The sequence below is a fragment of the Podarcis bocagei genome (genome assembly GCF_964188305.1).
Source record: "Podarcis bocagei genome assembly, chromosome: 7".
NCBI classification, from domain to species: Eukaryota; Metazoa; Chordata; class Lepidosauria; order Squamata; family Lacertidae; genus Podarcis; species Podarcis bocagei.
The window spans coordinates 6,568,917-6,588,253 of NC_138132.1; the positions used below are offsets into that span (position 1 = coordinate 6,568,917).

At 49.1% G+C, this 19,337-nt stretch overlaps 1 protein-coding gene across 4 annotated transcripts in view; it reads left to right on the plus strand.

Moving 5' to 3' along the window:
- The first annotated feature begins 1,592 nt into the window (after window positions 1-1,592).
- Window positions 1,593-19,337, plus strand: part of SPRED3 (sprouty related EVH1 domain containing 3) — a 39,646-nt gene continuing 21,901 nt past the window's right edge. The window contains exon 1 of one of the 4 annotated variants that reach the window (XM_081200500.1): window positions 1,593-1,649. The gene's annotated coding sequence lies outside the window, so the exon portion shown is untranslated. The other 3 variants (XM_081200501.1, XM_081200503.1, XM_081200502.1) reach the window with 3 other exon arrangements.

Here is a 19,337-nt window from a genome sequence, read left to right on the forward strand (position 1 = left end):
GAAACCACAGGAGGAGAGAGGGATCTTGGGTTCGAATCCTGCTTATGGGGTTCCTGCTGGCATCTGGTTGGCGACTGTGAGAACACGGTCCTGGACTAAGTGGGCCATTGGCCTCTTCCAACAGGGCTTGTCTTTCTTTCTTTCTTTCTTTCTTTCTTTCTTTCTTTCTTTCTTTCTTTCTTTCTTTCTTTCCCAGCATAGCCAACTCCCACACTATGTTGGCTGAGGCTGATGGAAGTTGTAGCCTCAAACATCTGGAGGGCAGCGGTCTGGCGAATGCTTTTACACACACACACACACACACACACACACACACACACCTCTTTCATACAGATCTAGAAATCTACACACAACATTGCGTGTCTAAAGCTGTTACCCCAGAAGCAGATGGGCTGTGATTGCCGGTCAGCAAGCACAGATAGACCATCACCTTGCCAACAAATGTCCGTATAGTTAAAGCTCTGGTTTTCCCAGTAGTGATGTAGGGAAGTGAGAGCTGGACCATAAAGAAGGCTGATCACTGAAGAATAGACGCTTTTGAATTATGGTGCTGGAGGAGACTCTTGAGAGTCCCATGGGCTGCAAGAAGATCAAACCTCTCCATTCTGAAGGAAATCAGCCCTGAGTGCTCACTGGAAGGACAGATCCTGAAGCTCAGGCTCCAAGACTTTGGCCACCTCATGAGAAGATAAGACTCCCTGGAAAAGAGCCTGATGTTGGGAAAGATGGAGGGCACAAGGAGAAGGGGACGACAGAGGACGAGATGGTTGGATAGTGTTCTCGAAGCTACCAGCATGAGTTTGACCAAACTGCGGGAGGCAGTGGAAGACAGGAGTGCCTGGCGTGCTCTGGTCCATGGGGTCATGAAGAGTCGGACACGACTAAACAACTAAACAACAACAAGGCAAACTAAGGCCCAGGGACTGGATCTGTCTCAATCACCTTCTAAATCCGGCCTGCGGACGGTCCAGGAATCAGCATGTTTTTATATGAGTAGAATGTGTCCTTTTATTTAAAATGCATCTCTGGGTTATTTGTGGGACATAGGAATTCGTTCATTATTATTTTTCAAAATATAGTCCGGCCCCCCACAAGGTCTGCTGAAAAAAGTTTGCTGACCCCTGAGCTTGCTGTTGTTGTTTAGTCGTTTAGTCGTGTCCGACTCTTCGTGACCCCCTGGACCAGAGCACGCCAGGCACTCCTGTCTTCCACTGCCTCCCGCAGTTTGGTCAAACCCATGAGATAGACGAATATATCAGAAACGAACAACAACAAAGTTTTCTCTTTGCACTTAGGTGTGCTTTGACATCCAGCCAGCCACAAACCCTTCTCTTGCACATCTCCCAGAGAGGGCAAAGTGAAGCCCTTCCTTACCCCCCCAGGGACAGATGATTGGGCGAATAACATTTCTTTCACATTTTCCTTTCTCTCTCTCTCTCTCTCTCTCTCTCTCTCTCTCTCTCCCCCCCCCCCCCCGCCTTTTGATCTCTTCTCAGAATATTCCAGGGCATTAGGACCAGGTGGAAACCGCTGTCTACTTCTTCCTTTCTCATCTTTGGATTCTGTCCCCCCCCCTTCCCGCCCCCACCCCCAGCTCCTGGCCTTCACCATCGGTGTAAGAGACACACAGTCCTTGCACCCAGGTTTTGGTTAGTATCAGCCTTGGACCAGGCAATTCTTAACAGCTGCAGGGAGGGAGGAGGCGAGATGGATTGGGGAGGAGGGGGGGACAGTAGGCAGAGGTGGGTAGGGGGGGAAATGGAGGGGGGCCGAAATTGTTAGAAACGATGCTAATTTGTCCTAGCTGGGTGGAAGATGGCTGCTAATTTTTCATCCTCTTTACGATGATAAATTGCAACCTATGCATATATATGCATATATCTGGGCATGCATATGAAATTCTAATTGATGGGGGAGGGCGTGGGGGGGGGAGGAGGAGGAAAGAGAGTCAGTCCCATCAACGTGAATATGCGAAGCTAACGTGCTGTAACGGCCATCGATTCACAGTGAGTCATTCTTCTGCTATATATATATATATATTTATATATCTTTCCCCTCCCTCTTTAAATATTTCGCTTTTTTCAAATATACGATTATATGAATATGTGTATTTAGAAATCACAAGGGGGGGCCGCATGTCGTGAGTTGCTTTAACAGCCCCCCACCTTTGCTAAGCAATGGACGAGGTGGATGGAAAAGATAAGAAAACATCACCCCCATTCATAAAAAAATCTGTATATTCTTAAAACCTTTTTGCTAGGGTAGCGGAGGGTGGGTTGATTTTATTAATCTTTTTATCTCTGCTTTTTTATTAAAAAAACAACAACGGGTGCTTGGTAGCTTTAGCTGTGTTTTCCTTCTTTTAAAAAAAGGATATTCCTCCATCCATATACGTGGTGGGTTTTGGGTTTGTTTTTTTCAATGAGTCCTTCGTTTTCTTCAGACGACGAAGGTGGGTCTCTCTTTTTTTTATGAATGGGATTCAATCCCACCGGAAAAAAAGAGGGTGGGGGGTCTATTTGTTTGTGAATCGAAGCCATTTGCATCTGGATTCATTCATAAAAAGGCAGGGTGCGGATCTAGAAGATTCATGGCGGTGGGCTTCTCTTGCCTGTCAGTTTTGGGTGCGTGGGGAGGGGGGCTGCAAGGGAGGGGGGCTTTTTAGCCGGCTGTGTCATAGTGGAAGGATCTGGGATTGCTTCTGGGTGTTGTTGGGGGGGTTTTTTGCGTTTTTTTTACAGCCCTGGAGGTGTTGTTCTAGGAGTGGCGTGGGGGGTGGGAAATGAAATTTGCCTTGTCTCTCTTTTATTTTTCCTCCTTACAGTTTGATACAAAAAAATCTCTATGTCTGTTATACATGTATTAATTTCCCTCTGTTCACCTGTTGTTTATTCAAGAAACAGGGACAAAGAACCGAGTCTAGGTCATGTGACCCTCCATTCACAAAAATCCAGCCCAGGGTTTCCATTGAGATGGGCTGAAGGAATAGGCGGCTGGGCCATAGAGACGCGTACCTTTTCCTAAGCCCTCCCGTTCCTAGCTCTGTCAGATAGGGGTAGGGGGCTGAGAAACAGGAGACGTGGTCGGGTGGCTGGGTCTGCAGCTCTCCAGAAAAAATTGTTGACAGCCTAGAACATACATCTGGCTTGGGAGGGGTGGGGGTGGGGAGGGCACAATTTTATTTTGTTTTGTTTTTTATTATTCCTTCAATATATGCACCAACAACAGACTGCAGTTCTGCAATAAGGTTTGAAACTGGAAGTATGTATTTGAAATGTGAACTGTATAACCTTCCTTGCCTGGTGGAGGGAGGGGGGATGGAAATCTCTGTATATTTGTCGTAAAAGGGAATTAGCCGTTTGCATACATTTTCCTTCAAATATGTGAATGGGGGGGGATTTGATTCATACAGAGGGGGCTGCAGGATGTGCGTGTTAATTCGAGGCTGCAGGGGAGGGGGAGAATAGATCAGGATTTATTTTCTACCCCCCACTAGAATAATTTTTTTGCTTACGCCAAGGCCAGAGAGGGACGTGTTTGCATCAAATTTATTTCATGGCATGCTGTGTGTGTTTGTGTGTTGAGGTGAGAGGAGAGCATATAATTTTTTCTCTCCCCCCCCCCCATAATAATGGTGTCGTTTTTTTCTCTGAATTTGTCCTTATTCCAACTGGACGTGTTTAGGATTTGTTTTTTTAAAAAAAACCCACAAAACTTTGTATGGAATATATTCACATTCCCCCCCCACACCTTCCTTTTGGAAAACAAAAAAAGGGGGGCTATTAGAACATTGTGGGAAAGAAGGGGGAATGTGTTGCGCTGGAAAATGGGGAATTTGCACTGGTTTTGTGCATTTTTCGTGAAAGGGGGATTGTGTATGCTTCAGTTTTTTCAAAAAAAGTCAGTTAAGAAAAACGCACAAATAAATAGACAATTCCTCTGTTTTTCTTCATTTCTTCCCCTTGCCACATAAAAAAACCGAGGAATACATCTCTCTACTTTGCCTCAACATCTTTGATCTTGTAATACTTAATGTCGTTTTCCATGGCAACGCATTGTGATGTCACCTGTATGTTGAAAACACTGTGTGTGTGTGTGTGTGTGTGTGTGTGTGTGAGAGAGAGAGAGAGAGAGAGAGAGAGAGAGAGAGAGAGAGACATTATATTATATGCAGTGAGGGTCTGATACCCCTGTCTTTGACTTTCGTTGCAATGACACCCCCCAAAAAAAAATTTTGGAATAAAAAATAAATCTCTTCCCTTATCCTGGACAGCTCTGCTACAGATTCTTAGTGATAGAAGTGGGGGAATTGGGGTGGGGGGATTTTCCTATATGGCACAGTGTTGATCCTGGGTTATTTATTCCCTTCACCTTTCTTATCTTTCTGCCCCCCTTCAACCTACAATGCAAACCCCTCTTTTGTGCCATTAAAGGCAGAAACACGATATGGAGTGTGGAAGGGAAGAATCGAGGTGTTGCTTTCTCACCCGTCTATTTTCCTGTGCCCAAATTTCCATCATTTTTGTCCCCCGCAATAAAAAGTTGGTAGGTTTTGCAAAGGATGAGAAGGGGCTTTCTCTTGCAGTGAAGCATTTTGCAAAAAAAGAAAGGAAGGTTTTGTGTTTCTTTCTCCCTGCAAGAAATGTTTAGAGCCATCAGGTTACCAGGATGGAAGGTTTCACGAGTCGGTTTTGAACGCAGGTTTGGAATACGGCTTAATGGTCGGAGTCAGGTCAGGAACTGGAGGCGAATTCAGTCTTGACTCCTGGTGTCGTTGTCTAGTTTTGGGAAGAGCTTGTGTTGGCGTCAGGATTCTTGGAGGAAATCTACACAACTGACTTCAAACCGGATTCCGAGTCGGATCTTTTGCCGCAAGGGACATTCTGCCATTCCGTGGGATTGGGCCTAGGGGTGTCTTAGAATTCCTGGCCCCTTTGCCGACTGATCATTCCCAGATTCCCAAGATTCTTAGCAGGGGAGCCATGATAGTTAAAATGGTACTGAACTGGCCCTGTGTTTGCAATGTAGACATGACCTTAGCTTTTGCAATGCTGACTCATTGCGTAACCTCGGCTGGTCCTTCCTTCGCATTGCCTTGGACTGTGCAACATTTGGTCGATCCATTGGTTGGAGGGGGGAAAAACGATTAAAATTATTTGGTTCATTTTTTAAAAAAATGCTCCTGGTTTAATTGGGCCTCCTAATAGTTTTTTTTAAAAAACAAAAACAAAAAACTGAATACATGCAGCTCGATGCAACATGGATGGCATAGGAAAAACATGGAGGGAACATAAAGCCCGTTTTCTCTGACTCACGCAAGAGGGATTGCCTGTTCTAAGATGGTGTCTGCACAGACATGGAAAGAACATGACTTACCTAAAAGCAGCACATGCCTTTAAGAAAACCCAAACATGATCTGTTTTATTTGCATGCAGGTTCTCCATTCATTGATTGCACGAGTTTAATCCATTAATCAGCAAAGGTTTGCTTCTGTCAGGCAGCAACCCTGCCTTTTCCCCACCTGTGAAATGGGTACGATGGTAAAGCGATTGCAGCCCCGGTGACGCAGGATAAAATGAGTTCTAATTTGCAGGGCACGTAAACCCTCCTTTTAAAAGCCTCTCCTCCGGTGGGGAGAAAGGTGCTTTGAAACCCGGCGCTGACTTTTCTAAAACGCTGCCCTCCTTCCTCCCACCCCCCTTTTTCCTTTTTAACAAGAATTGCAGTTCGAGATTTGCATCCGTGAACTTCCTTGCGGGCCTAGTTCTTTGACGGCCGAAGCCCACAGGGGACTCGTCTCGTATGTGGTCAAGAAAACACCCCGTAAGCCCACGAATGTTGTAGGGGAGCCATGGAATAAGCTAGAGATTGCTGCATGGACAGAGAGCCTCCCAAGATGGCTTGACTTTTAATTTCCATCGTCTCTGACAATGGACCGTGTTGCCTGGGGCCGAGGGCAACTGAAATCCAACTACTTCGTTGAATCATAGAGTTGTTGTTGTTGTTGTTTAGTCATTTAGTCGTTTAGTCGTGTCCGACTCTTCGTGACCCCCTGGACCAGAGCATGCCAGGAATTCCTGTCTTCCACTGCCTCCTGCAGTTTGGACAAACTCATGCTGGTAACTGTCCAACCATCTTGCCTCTGTCGTCCTCTTCTCCTTGTGCCCTCCATCTTTCCCAACATCAGGGTTTTTTCCAGGGAGTCTTCTCTTCTCATGAGGTGGCCAAAGTCTTGGAGCCTCAGCTTCACGATCTGTCCTTCCAGTGAGCACTCAGGGCTGGTTTCCTTGAGAATGGAGAGGTTTGATCTTCTTGCAGTCCATGGGACTCTCAAGAGTCTCCTCCAGAATCTAAAAGCATCCATTCTTTGGCGATCAGCAATAGACTTGTAGGGTAGTCCAGTCTCCTGCAATGCGGCCCCAACGTGGGGCTCCAACCCATTATCCTAAGGTTCAGAGTCTCCTGCTACTTGCCGCAGTCGCTGTGTCCTCCTTCCAGCGTCAACGGCAGTATGCCTCTGAATCCCAGTTCCTGGAATCATCTAATTATGGGGTTGGAAGGGACCCTACAAGTCATCTAGTCCATCCCTCTGCAATGTAGGAATCTCAGCTAAGGCATCCATGACAGGTGGCCACCCAACCTCTGCTTAGAAACCTCCAAGGAAGGAGAGTCCACAACTTCTCATGGGAGTCTGTTCCACCGTCTTCACAGCTCTTACCGTCAGAAAATTCTTTCTGGTGTTTAGTAGGAATCTCCTTTCTTGCAAGTCGAAGCCGTTGTTTTGGTTCCTACCATAGCTGTCAACCTTCCCTTTTTTTGCGGGAAATTCCCTCATTCCAGCGCTACTTCCCGCTGCTCTCCCGGATTGTTAGATATCCCGTAGACTGTCCCCAGGACAGGTGAGGCTGCTGATCCCTTATTTTCAAATCTGAAAGTTGACAGCTATGCTTCCTACTCTCCAGAGCAGGAGAATACAAGCTTGCTTCCTCTTCCATGTTGACAGCCTTTGAGATATTTGAAGGCAGCTATCCTGTCTCCTGTGGGACGCGGGTGGCGCTGTGGTTTAAACCACAGAGCCTAGGACTTGCTGATCGGAAGGTCGGTGGTTTGAATCCCTGCGACGGGGTGAGCTCCCGTTGCTCGGTCCCTGCTCCTGCCAACCTAGCAGTTCGAAAGCACGTCAAAGTGCAAGTAGATAAATACCGCTCTGACGGGAAGGTAAACAGCGTTTCCATGCACTGCTCTGGTTCGCCAGAAGCGGCTTAGTCATGCTAGCCACATGACCAGAAGCTGTACGCTGGCTCCCTTGGCCAATAAAGCGAGATGAGCGCCCCAACCCCAGAGTCGGCCACAACTGGACCTAGTGGTCAGGGGTCCCTTTGCCTTTACCTATCCTGTCTCCTCTCAGTCTCCTCTTTTCCAGGCTCACCATACCCAGCTCCTTCGACCGTTCCTCATCAGGCTTGGCTTCTAGACCCTTGATCACCTTGGATGCCTTCCTCTGCACATGTTCGCAAGTGGGAAGGATGCTCTCGCACTCAGGTCTTCCTTCCAGGGTTCCCATTGGGGCATCTGGTTGGCTGCTGTGAGAACAGGATACTGGGCTATAAGGGCCACTGGCCTCATCCAGCAAAACTCATCTTAGGTTCATAATAATAATAATAATAATAATAATAATAATAATAATATAATATATTTTATTTATACCCCGCCCTCCCCAGCCAGGACCGGGCTCAGGGCGGCTAACAACCAATAATAAAAACAAGTTGATTAAAATACAACTTAAAAAACAAGATTAAAATACGACATTAAAACATTAAGATGCAGCCTCTTCACAGGAGGAGAAAGGAAAAAAGAAAGGGAGGGAGGGAATCAAACTGATTCCAAGCCAAAGGCCAGGCGGAACAACTCTGTCTTACAGGCCCTGCGGAAAGAAATCAGATCCCTCAGGGCTCTGGTCTCATGAGACAGAGCGTTCCACCAGGCCGGAGCCAGTGTTGAAAAGGCCCTGGCTCTGGTTGAGGCTAATCTGACTTCCTTAGGGCCCGGGACCTCTAGGGTGTTGCTATTTATGGACCTTAAGGTCCTCCATGGGGCATACCGGGAGAGGCAGTCCCATAGCTACGAGGTACTTAAGAGTCTAATCCAATGGTATCCAACCTGGTGACTTTCAGAGGTTGCGGGACTACAACTCCCACCATCCCTCTCCGCTTTCTACGCTGCCTGGGGCTGATGGGGAATTGTTGCCGGACAATATCCGGAGGCTGGTTACCCCTGGCCTGGGAGCAGAGGCAACCCTACTCTGGAGCAGGCCCTTAAAAAGAGACCCTGCGGGATCCAGACCACAGGTCTACCTGCTGCAACCCTCCATCTGCAATCTGTCTCCAGCATCAGGTCTTAAGAGCTACACTGGCTCAAAGCACAAGGAGCCCCACATGGACACTTGCGGTGTCATCAAAACTATGTGGAGCCAGAGCCCATGGCAGGGCAGTCGGGTAGCTCAGTCGGTAAGAGACTCTTAATCTCAGGGTCTTGGGTTTGAGCCCCACGTTGGGCAAAGGATTCCTGCATGACTTTTCTGAATGCCCCCAAAATGCGACATGAGGACTAGAACCCTGCGGAAGCAATTGTGGCAAGGACATCCCACCCGCTTCTCAGCTTTGAGGTCAGGAGAACCTAAGGCGGTGGGTGTCCTGTTGTGATTGCTTGGAGGCGGTTGGAGGATGGGTGGTGGCTAACAGATTGAGGTTGAATCCTGACAAGACAGAAGTAGTGTTTTGGGGGGATGGGGCGGGCGGGTGTGGGGGACTCCCTGGTCCTGAATGGGGTAACTGTGCCCCTGAAGAACCAGGTGCACAGCCTGGGAGTCATTTTGGACTCACAGCTGTCCATGGAGACGCATGTCAATTTTGTGTCCAGGGTGGCTGTTTACCAGCTCCATCTGGTACGCAGGATGAGACCCTCCCTGCCCTCAGACTGACTTGCCAGAGTGGTGCATGCTCTGGTTATCTCCTACTTGGACTTCTGCAATGTGCTCTATGTGGGGCTACCTTTGAAGGTGACCCAGAAACTGCAATTAATCCAGAATGCGGCATCTAGACTGGTGACTGGGAGCGGCTGCTGAGACCATATAACACCGGCCCTGAAAGACCTACACTGGCTCCCAGTACATTTCTGAGCACAATTCAAAGTGTTGGTGCTGGCCTTTAAAGCCCTAAACGGCCTCAAAGGCCCAGTATACCTGAAGGAGCGTCTCCACCCCCATCATTCTGCCCAGACACTGAGGTCCAGCGCCAAGGGCCTTCTGGCGGTTCCCTCCCTGCGAGAAGTGAGGTTACAGGGAACCAGACAGAGGGCCTTCTCGGTGGTGGCGCCCACCCTGTGGAACGCCCTCCCAGCAGATGTGAAGGAACTAAGCAGCTATCCTATTTTTAAAAGACATCTGAAGGCAGCCCTGTTCAGGGAAGTTTTTAATATCTATTGCTGTATTGTTTTTAACACTCGATTGGGAGCCGCCCAGAGTGGCTGGGGAAACTCAGCCAGATGGACAGGATATAAAGAATAAAATATTATTATTAAGAACGTAGGAAGGGCCCAGTGGGATGAGGCCAGTGGCTTCAACAGGCGGGCATCCTGTTCTCACAGTGGACAACCTATTGCATGTAGGGAAACCCACAAGTGGATTTAGAGCGCAAAAACACTCTTCCCCCACCTTCCAGACACTGGCATTCGGAAGCATCTCTGCCTCCAACTCAGTCGGTGGAACCCGGGGTCGTGGGTTGGAGCCTCCACATTGGGCAAAAGATTCCCACATTGCAGAGGGTTGGACTAGATGACATTTGTGCCCTCTTCCAAGCCTACAATTCTGTGGTTCTTAAGCCATTGTGGCTAGTAGCCATCAATAGCCCCGTCTTCCCCAAATTTGCCTAATTCTCTTTTAAAGGGCGGCTGAGCCACAGAGATGGTACCGTATTTTTCGCTCCATAAGACGCACCAGACCACAAGACGCACCTAGTTTTTGGAGGAGGAAAACAAGGAAAAAAAATATTCTGAATCTCAGAAGCCAGAACAACAAGAGGGATCGCTGCGCAGCGAAAGCAGCAATCCCTCTTGCTGTTCTGGCTTCTGGGATAGCTGCGCAGCCTGCATGCGCTCCATAAGACGCACACACATTTCCCCTTACTTTTTAGGAGGGGAAAAGTGAGTTTTATAGAGCAAGAAATATGGTAATCTCCAGAGGTGGTGTGGGTGAGGTGCTTGATGTGGCAACAGTTTGCAGACTCCCCAAGAAAGGGGCAGGTGACGACAGCCTGTCACAGAGTCTGCCGGTCCGCAGTTCAACTGGGTAAGCGTTGTACACAACACCAAGCTAAACAACGGCTTGTGAATCCTAGGTTTTGCAGTTCAGTGTGGTGTATATACACACACCCCTTGCGGGTTTCATAGTCAGTCTCTCCCCTCTAGGACTGTAATTGTGTGTGAGAGAGAGAGATTTATTTTATTTTATCTTAGCACAAGGGATCCTCGCTAAGCTACTGTCGTTGACCTTCTTTAGAGGCAGCCATGATGCTCAAAACTGTGCGGCGTTGCGTAGGTACATCCCAGCCTCTGCACCTTGAGGTGGCTAAATCAGAAGGCTGTTGGGTATTGGTTTTTAAATCGCAAAACTTTCTCTGGTGTCTCGTGTACCTTTGCTCCCTAAAATTGACTCCGGCACAAAAACCGCTTCCTGGAACGTCCTGTGACGCTTCAGAAATATATAAAGGTCTGAGAATGAGGGATGAATCCGGCCGAAATTGCCTGCCCAAAAAAACCCACACATCTGCCTTGACTGCTCAGGTTTCGGGGGAGTTCGGGTTCGGATTTTCTGAACCACAGACCATGGAGCCAATCCCCCCCCCCAAAAAAAATCCTCCGTAGAAAATATATTGGAGTCAGTGTGCAGTGACATCCTTAATATTGCAGCTGGAATAAATTGGTTATATTATTATCTGGAGCTGGAAGGTCGACAGATTTGGGGGAGGGGGGAATTGTGGAGAAATGACAAATATCTGTTGCGGTGGGTCAAATGCGATGAGTGGTTTGGGTTGTGTGTTTGTGGATGTACATCATCTCCCCCCAGCTCCAAAGCTCTCCAAAGCCTCAGTACTTCTCCCTGTTTACCTTGTGCCCATAAAAATATGCATTGTATATATGCATTTTTTTGCATTTTGTGTCATTCTTTGACAGAAACTAGCCTCATTTCCTTTCCTTTCCTTTCTTTCCTTTCCGAAGTCTTTGTCAAGCGCTCATGAGGACTAGTGCCTTGTTTTTTAATTTAAAAAACCAACAACCCCAACCTCTGAGAACTAAGATGTTCAGCATCCAGCAGAAGCTGCTACTCTTTTGCTATAGAGGCCCCATCCTGTTGTTCCCAGGGAGAACTTGCAAGCCAGGCAATTCAGCCTGCTACACTCTTAAGCCTTCCTGCCAGGCCTCTTAACAGAAGTCTGCTCCTTGCTGCCGTTACACTGAAGCAGAAGGAAGGCGGCAGGTTGCCTCCTCGTCCCTCCTTCGCGTTCTGCCTCTTAATGCATTGTTCCTTGGTATCGCTGCATGCAAGCAGGCTTCGTGATCTGTGCAGGGGTGTATTTTAAATCTGTTTACCATACATGCAAGCTTCCTCTTCCAGTAAGCTGAGCTGTTCTTTTTATCAGAGAGAGAGAGAGATGGAGAAGGAATATGTGGCACCCCTTTAAAAATGTGGCTCAATATACTTTAGTGCACAGAAATTAGTGGGGGGGAAGAGGGAGAATTTCAAATCTGTGCAAGAAAATAGTTTCACAGGATGTGATGAGCGGGGGGGGGGAAGATGTCAAAAAGAGGAAAGTGCGAGGGGAGATATTTGGGTGTGCAGAGGGGCGTCTTGCCTTAAAAAAATAAAAATAAATAAGAGAAATCAAAAAATAATTTAAAAGAGGGCTTGGGGGTAGAGAAGCCTTTGCAAGGCACCTGGCCAGACGACAAGCTTTGGTAACTACTTTGTGTAGTGAACATGGAGTGTGTGTTTGTGTTAAAAGGGGGCAACTTCGGCTGATTATTTGAGGGAAGGGGCCTGTAAATTGTAAGCCATACATATATGGTTACTGAGGCTGTATGTCCATTCGAAAGCGTTGCTGTAATGGAAAATGTCATCCCCTAAGCTGGCCTTTCCTTCTAACGGCGAGCAGTTTCCTTCTGTTTATCAAACTGTACATTTTCTCTCTCTCCCGTTTCCTTCAGTATTTCGAAAAGGGCATTTCTGTCGAGGTTCGGGTGGTACGTGGCTGTCTCTGATCGACTAAAATTTGGGTGATTCATCCATGGGCGGCTCCAGGTTTTGATTCGCGTGATGGTGGCAGGTTAGGGCTTTTCAGGAGTGGGCGGTGGAACCTGCCAGCCCCCCCTTTGGAACCGATTCGTCGGCTGGTGCAGAATCACTCCCAAACTGCTCTTGAGTCAGGCGCACGGCAGTAGCACCAGGAATTTGCCACGCTTGCTGTCTGGGGTCCGCAGACGATGCTTTTCAGAGCAATATTTATTCTCGGCCTCCCAAGCAGGTAAGGGCCACTTCTGCAGGGCGGCTGACTTTTCCGGCGTGGAATAAATCTGAACGCAGCTGTTTCCCGACTGCACATTTTGCAGTCTGCAAGTGGCACGTGCTTTAAGCCCAGGATGGAGGATGGTTTAGGAGCACTGCTGTGCGGAGACACCCCGCGACATTCTTGAGGACTAGCCTCTTAGGACCGGCTGTCGCCTGGATTAAAGACCTCCTCGGTCTTGCTTTTTGATCCACGGACATCCCGTTGCGGAAGCCGTACACCAGGCTTAAATTGGTCGAAAGGTTGTTAGAAATGGCCTTGTGGAGCCAAAACACCATCAAACCCAGTGTTCTGCTCCTGGCAGTGGTCAGCCAGATGTTCCTGGGGCCCATTATTTTCTAGAAGTCCCTGATACTCTTCTATCTGAGAATGCAATTTCTCCAGTCTTCGGTTTTTGGAGAAATTGCATTCTCAGATAGATGTTCCTGGGGAGCTGAGGCAAGCCGTAGATGTTCCAACCAGGTGCGCTGTTTCCGGTGTTTTGTTGTTGTCGTCCGTGAGCCAAGGAGGATGTCAAAATGGCTCTTCCTGGAGAAGCAGTTTTTCTCTGGGCTCTGATCCTCATCAGTAGCAATCACACGTGGGCAAGAGATTCAGGTTGTGTTGTGCAGAAGCAGGTAGAACGTTTTGAAGGTGGCCCAAGGGTGGCAGGTGTCTTAACAAGCAGAGGACCAGGTATTTGGGCTGTCAGAGACCCACTTTAATCCTCTTGCTAAGGGACCAGACCAGAGGCAGCAGCTATTTAAAGCAGTGGCGTAGCGTGGGTTGTCAGCACCCGGGGCAAGGCAAGTAATTTGCGCCCCCTAACCCGTGGATTTGCGCCCCCTAACCCGTGGATTTGCGCCCCCTAACCCTAACCCCCAGATGTTGCGCCCGGTGCGCCCGGCCCCCCCTGCACCCCCCACGCTACGCCACTGATTTAAAGGACACACTGGTGGCTCCTTGTTTCACCCGTTTACTGCAGGCCTGGAAGCTGCACTGTCCCTGTTCGGCCACCTGCAGGGGTGGCGCTGCAGAGCAGCCGAGATGAAGCCGCGGAGAAATCAAGTACAGTGGTACCTCAGGTTACAGATGCTTCAGGTTACATACGCTTCAGGTTACAGACTCCACTAACCCAGAAATAGTACCTCGGGTTAAGAACTTTGCTTCAGGATGAGAACAGAAATCGTGCTCCGGCGGTGCGGCAGGAGCGGGAGGCCCCATTAGCTAAAGTGGTGCTTCAGGTTAAGAACAGTTTCAAGTTAAGAACGGACCTCCGAAATGAATTACCGTATTTTGCGCCCCATAAGACGCTCCGGCCCATAAGACGCACCTAGTTTTTTGGGGGGGAAATAAAGAAAAAAAATTTTATTTCCCCCCCCCCCAGGTGCGGGGCGGAAGAACCAGGTCGGGGAACAGTGGGAAGGCACGCCGGGACGGCAGGCAGCTCTGTGCCGCCATCCCGAGCGGGGCGGGACTTGGCGCCCCGCTCCGGATGGCGGCGCAGACCTGCCTGCAGTCCCGGCAGGGCAGGCAGCTCTGCGCCGCCATCCAGAGCGGGGCGGGACTTAGCGCCCCGCTCGGGATGGCGGCGCAGAGCTGCGCTGGTCCCAGGACCACAGGCAGCTCTGCTCGGCCACCGGGAGCGGGGCGGAGCTTCTCCCCCGGCTCCCGGTGGCCGGGCAGAGCTGCGCTGGTCCCAGGACCGCAGGCAGCTCTACACGGCCACCGGGAGCGGGGCGGAGCTTAGCGCCCCGCTCCGGATGGCAGCGCAGAGCTGCGCTGGTCCCAGGACCGCAGGCAGCTCTGCGCGGCCACCGGGAGCCGGGCGGAGCTTAGCGCCCCGCTCCGGATGGCAGCGCAGAGCTGCGCTGGTCCCAGGACCGCAGGCAGCTCTGCGCGGCCACCGGGAGCGGGGCAGAGCTTCTCCCCCGGCTCCCGGTGGCCGGGCAGAGCTGCGCTGGTCCCAGGACCGCAGGCAGCTTTGCGCGGCCATCTGGAGCGGGGAGGGCTTCTCCCCCGGCTCCCGGTGGCCGCGCAGAGCTGCGCTGGTCCCGGGACTGCAGGCAGCTCTGCGCAACCCTTGGAGCCGGTCTCCCGAGGGTTGCACAGAGCTTCCTGAAGCCTGGAGAGCGAGAGGGGTCGGTGCGCACCGACCCCCATCGCTCTCCAGGCTTCAGCGAAAGCCTGCATTCGCCCCATAAGACGCAGGCACATTTCCCCTTCATTTTTGGAGGGGGAAAAGTGCGTCTTATGGGGCAAAAAATACGGTAAGTACGTAACCAGAGGTACCACTGTACCAGAGTCCTTGGGCGCTGTGCCATCGCTTGCCGGCAGGTAGATGCTTTGCAAAATGATGACCGCTTCGCCAGCCCTAGATACAAACTGAGCGACATCCTAATCTAGGGCCTGATCCACCACCAGGTAGCCCTTCTGAGCAGGATCCTTTGAGATGAGCAGGAGCTGTACAAGAGCACCACCACACCGGAAGTTGGCAACCTGTGCTCCGGCTGGGTTGGATGGGCCTTGGCATGTGTCCATGTATGTCTATCTAATTTTAGTGCACGCACTTTGGAACTCCCTGCTGATGGACACCAGACAGACTTCTTCGCTGAAGCCTTTCTTCCTGCCTGCAAAAAACATTTCTGTTTACGCAAGCCTACCCAGACACGGGTGGTGCTGTGGGTTAAACCAGAGAGCCTAGGACTTGCCGATTAGAAGGTCTGCGGTTCGAATCCCCGCGACGGGGTGAGCTCCCGTTGCTCGGTCCCTGCTCCTGCCAACCTAGCAGTTCGAAAGCACGTCAAAGTCCAAGTAGATAAATAGGTACCGCTCCAGCGGGAAGGTAAACGGCGTTTCCGTGCTCTGCTCTGGTTGGCCCGAAGCAGCTTAGTCATGCTGGCCACATGACCCGGAAGCTGTACGCCGACTCCCTCGGCCAGTAAAGCGAGATGAGCACAGCAACCCCAGAGTCGGCCATGACTGGACCTAATGGTCAGGGCTCCCTTTACCTTTACCCAGTCGCGTAGGTCTTTTCACCTGGTCTTTAACTCACTGCTGAATTTAATTCTTTTCTGGGATGTTTTAAATAATAATGTTTTAACTGTTTCAATGAATAATGTGGATGTTCATCATGCATATTGTCATCATTCCTGGCCTTTGGTTCTGCTGCCTGGGGCTGCCTGGAAGTTGGGGTTCCAGCAAGATCTGGGGTGGCCACATGTCTCCTTTTCTGGATTTGCAGAATAAAGTCGCAATTTTTTGCGGGGGGGCGGCGGCTATTTTTGGTAGTGTGACTAAAGGGTGCAGTGCACGTTGAATTTTTAAGCTTTCAAATTCCCAAAGTGGGGGGGGGGCGCTAAAAAGTTGCAACGTGACTTGGGAATTCAAAAGATCGTTTGGTGAAATGAATACAGTTTGCTTTTGCCTGGCAAGTCAAAAATGTGTGCAAAGTTGCACAGAGATCGTTAAAACGTGATTGCCAAGTGCTTGCAATTCTGTTATATCTTGTCGTTATTAAGCATTACCTGGCATTTTGCAGAAGGTAAAATTAAAACGCTTTGCTTTTCCGAAAGCGGCTTATATGCTTCTTCGCCAGACGCAGACTTCCCAAGCGAAATGTTGTCCAGTCACAAAATAGAAGGGGGATTTGAATTCCTCACACCCCAAAGCATATTTTTAAGACCCTTAAAAAATTTAAGACCCCCCCCAAAGGACACATCCTATTTTAGGAAGGCCAATACCTCAACACTGACTAGATTACTTCTGGGTTTTGCCACTCGCGCATGCACAGGCACTCAAAATGATGTCATGCTCAGAAGCTGCAAATCGCGACCCGCACACGCGCAGACACGGGTTGCATTCTGCTCAGCATGTGAACGGGGCTCTGGAATGGATCCCGTTCGCATCCAGAGGTACCACTGTATTTTAAATTGGTTCCCCCCCCCCTATTATGTTTTTACTGTAATTTTACTGGTGTTAGCTGCCCTGAGCCTGGCTTTGGCCGGGGAGGGCGGGGTATAAAAAATTGTATTATTATTATTATTATTATTATTATTATTATTATTATTATTATGCTTTTACAAAACTCTGTGCTGTTCTCCACATAAGCTGGGGATAGGCAAACAAGATGTGAACGGCACTCATAGTCGGATTACTGCAATGCGCTCTCTGTGGGGCTGCCCTTGGGGTCTGTCCGGAGGCTTCAGCTGGTGCAGAATGCAGTGTTTAGATTGCTGGGGGGGGGGCAAACTGCCTCCGGCATATAACATCCTGCACATATTGTTGCTAACATGTGAGTCCCTGTGCAATTCGGAACCAAATCACCATATTTTTCGCTCTATAAGACGCACCAGACCACAAGATGCACCAAGTTTTTGGAGGAGGAAAACAAGAAAAAAAAATACTCTGAATCTCAGAAGCCAGAACAGCAAGAGGGATCGCTGTGCAGTAAAAGCAGCAATCCCTCTTGCTGTTCTGGCTTCTGGGATAGCTGCGCAGCTTGCATTTGCACACACGTTTCCCCTTACTTTTTAGGAGGGAAAAAGTGAGTCTTATAGAGCAAAAAATACGGTACCCTGTATCAACCTGCAGATATCTGTTGTCTGCAGCACAGTCTTTGCGGCAAGTCCCAAAGAACTCAGTAACTCAGGGCTTTTAGTGTGGCAGCCCCTGCCCTGTGGAATACCATCCCTGTTGAGGAGAAACAGCAGACATCTGTTTTTGCTGGCTCTTCCTGGAAGCAGCCAAAGACGTTTGCTTTCCCACAGCTGGATAAACAGTTCTTGACCCCAAATACCCGCTTCTAAGGGCTTCAGTCCCACCGTCAATGTTATTTGTTTGTTTCTGTGTTTCGAACTGTTTTTAATTATTTTGCCGTGAGACGGTGGTTCAGAAAGCGATCAATAAGTCAGTGTTAAAAATAATAATTACGTATCTTTGGGTGCCGGGAAAAAGCCTTTTCTTTTTTCCATCAGGACTTTTGCTTTTAATTATCTGTGGCCTTTTGCTGGAAGTGGGGTGTTTTAATCTACTTTTTAATAAACAGGATTCTCTTTTAGATTAGGTTTTTTAAAAAAAATGCTGGGTTTAACGTATGTATGTGTTCGTTTAAAATATTGTCAGTCGCTTTGAGTTGCCGTGGCAAAAAAGCCACAATTAAATTTAATAAATCATAAGAATGCCACATTTTTAAAGACCCTTGCAGAAACCCCACGCACACACATCTCCACCTTCGTTCAAAATGTTGAATTCCACATATTCCGGGCATAAACAGGTGTACGTTTCAACCACTGTGCAAGCCTTGTGCAAGCAGATGAGGACGAACGCTGAATAAACAGTCGCCTGAAGGTTTGCCTGCCTACAGAAGCTGTCAGTGTTCTGCAGCTGCCTGCCTCCTTTATTTATGCTATTGCACATGTTCAACTAGTTTTCCACCCTCGTATCTCTCCCTTTTTTATTTATTTTTTTGCTTACACTCGCTTATCAAGGACGTCTCTGGATGTGCTGCGCAGCGGCTGCACCCAGAGGCCTCCTTGCACAAGATCGAAACCAGCGTCCTCCGCCTCTTTTTCCTCCCAGGCGAGGCGACATCTCCCCCCCCCCCAACCTGCCTCACCCACAAGCAATTTAATGATTAACTTTGTGAACAAGGTACCGAAGAAACATCTGCTTGCCATAAGAATCAGATTAGATCAGAGTTTGCATAACGCTCGGCAGCTGAGGCTGCTGTTCCAGTGACTAGGAGAGGGCACGTCTAAAGCCAGCTACCTTCTGCTAACATTCGGCCAAGACACAAGCACGACACCTGCTTGACATGCAGAACGTCCCAGGTTCAAGCCCTGCCTTCTCCAGATACATTAAAAAAAGAAAAGAAAAGAGGTCAGGGAGCAAGTGATGGCTTAGACCAGTGGTCAGCAACCTTTTTCAGCTGTGGGCCAGTCCACCGTCTCTCAGACCATGTGGTGGGCCGAACTATATTTTTTGGGGGGGAATGAATGAATTCCTATGCCCCACAAATAACTCAGAGATGCATTTTAAATAAAAGCACACATTCTTCTTGTTGTTTAGTCGTGTCCAACTCTTCGTGACCCCATGGACCAGAGCACGCCAGGCACTTCTGTCTTCCACTGCCTCCCGCAGCTTGGTCAAACTCATGCTGGTAGCTTCGAGAACACTGTCCAGCCATCTCGTCCTCTGTTGTCCCCTTCTCCTTGGGCCCTCCATCTTTCCCAACATCAGGGTCTTTTCCAGGGAGTCTTCTCTTCTCATGAGGTGGCCAAAGTCTTGGAGCCTCAGTTTCAGGACCTGTCCTTCCAGTGAGCACTCAGGGCTGATTTCCTTCAGAATGGAGAGGTTTGATCTTCTTGCAGTCCATGGGACTCTCCAGAGTCTCCTCCAGCACCAGAATTCAAAAGCATCGATTCTTCGGCGATCAGCCTTCTTTATGGTCCAGCTCTCACTTCCATACATCACTACTGGGAAAACCATAGCTTTAACTATACGGACCTTTGTTGGCAAGGTGATGTCACTGCTTTTTAAGATGCTGTCTAGGTTTGTCATTGCTTTTCTCAGAAGCTGAGCTACGAAGTGCCTAATGCAAATTCTGCCTTTGCCTTCAGCACACTTCGTGGCCTGATTCTGTGCATCAACGCGAGCCAAACTCTCATCCTCAGGGTTCCTGCTCACGACATGCAGCTTGAAGGGGAATGATTCTGACCTACATTACAGGGCCGTTCT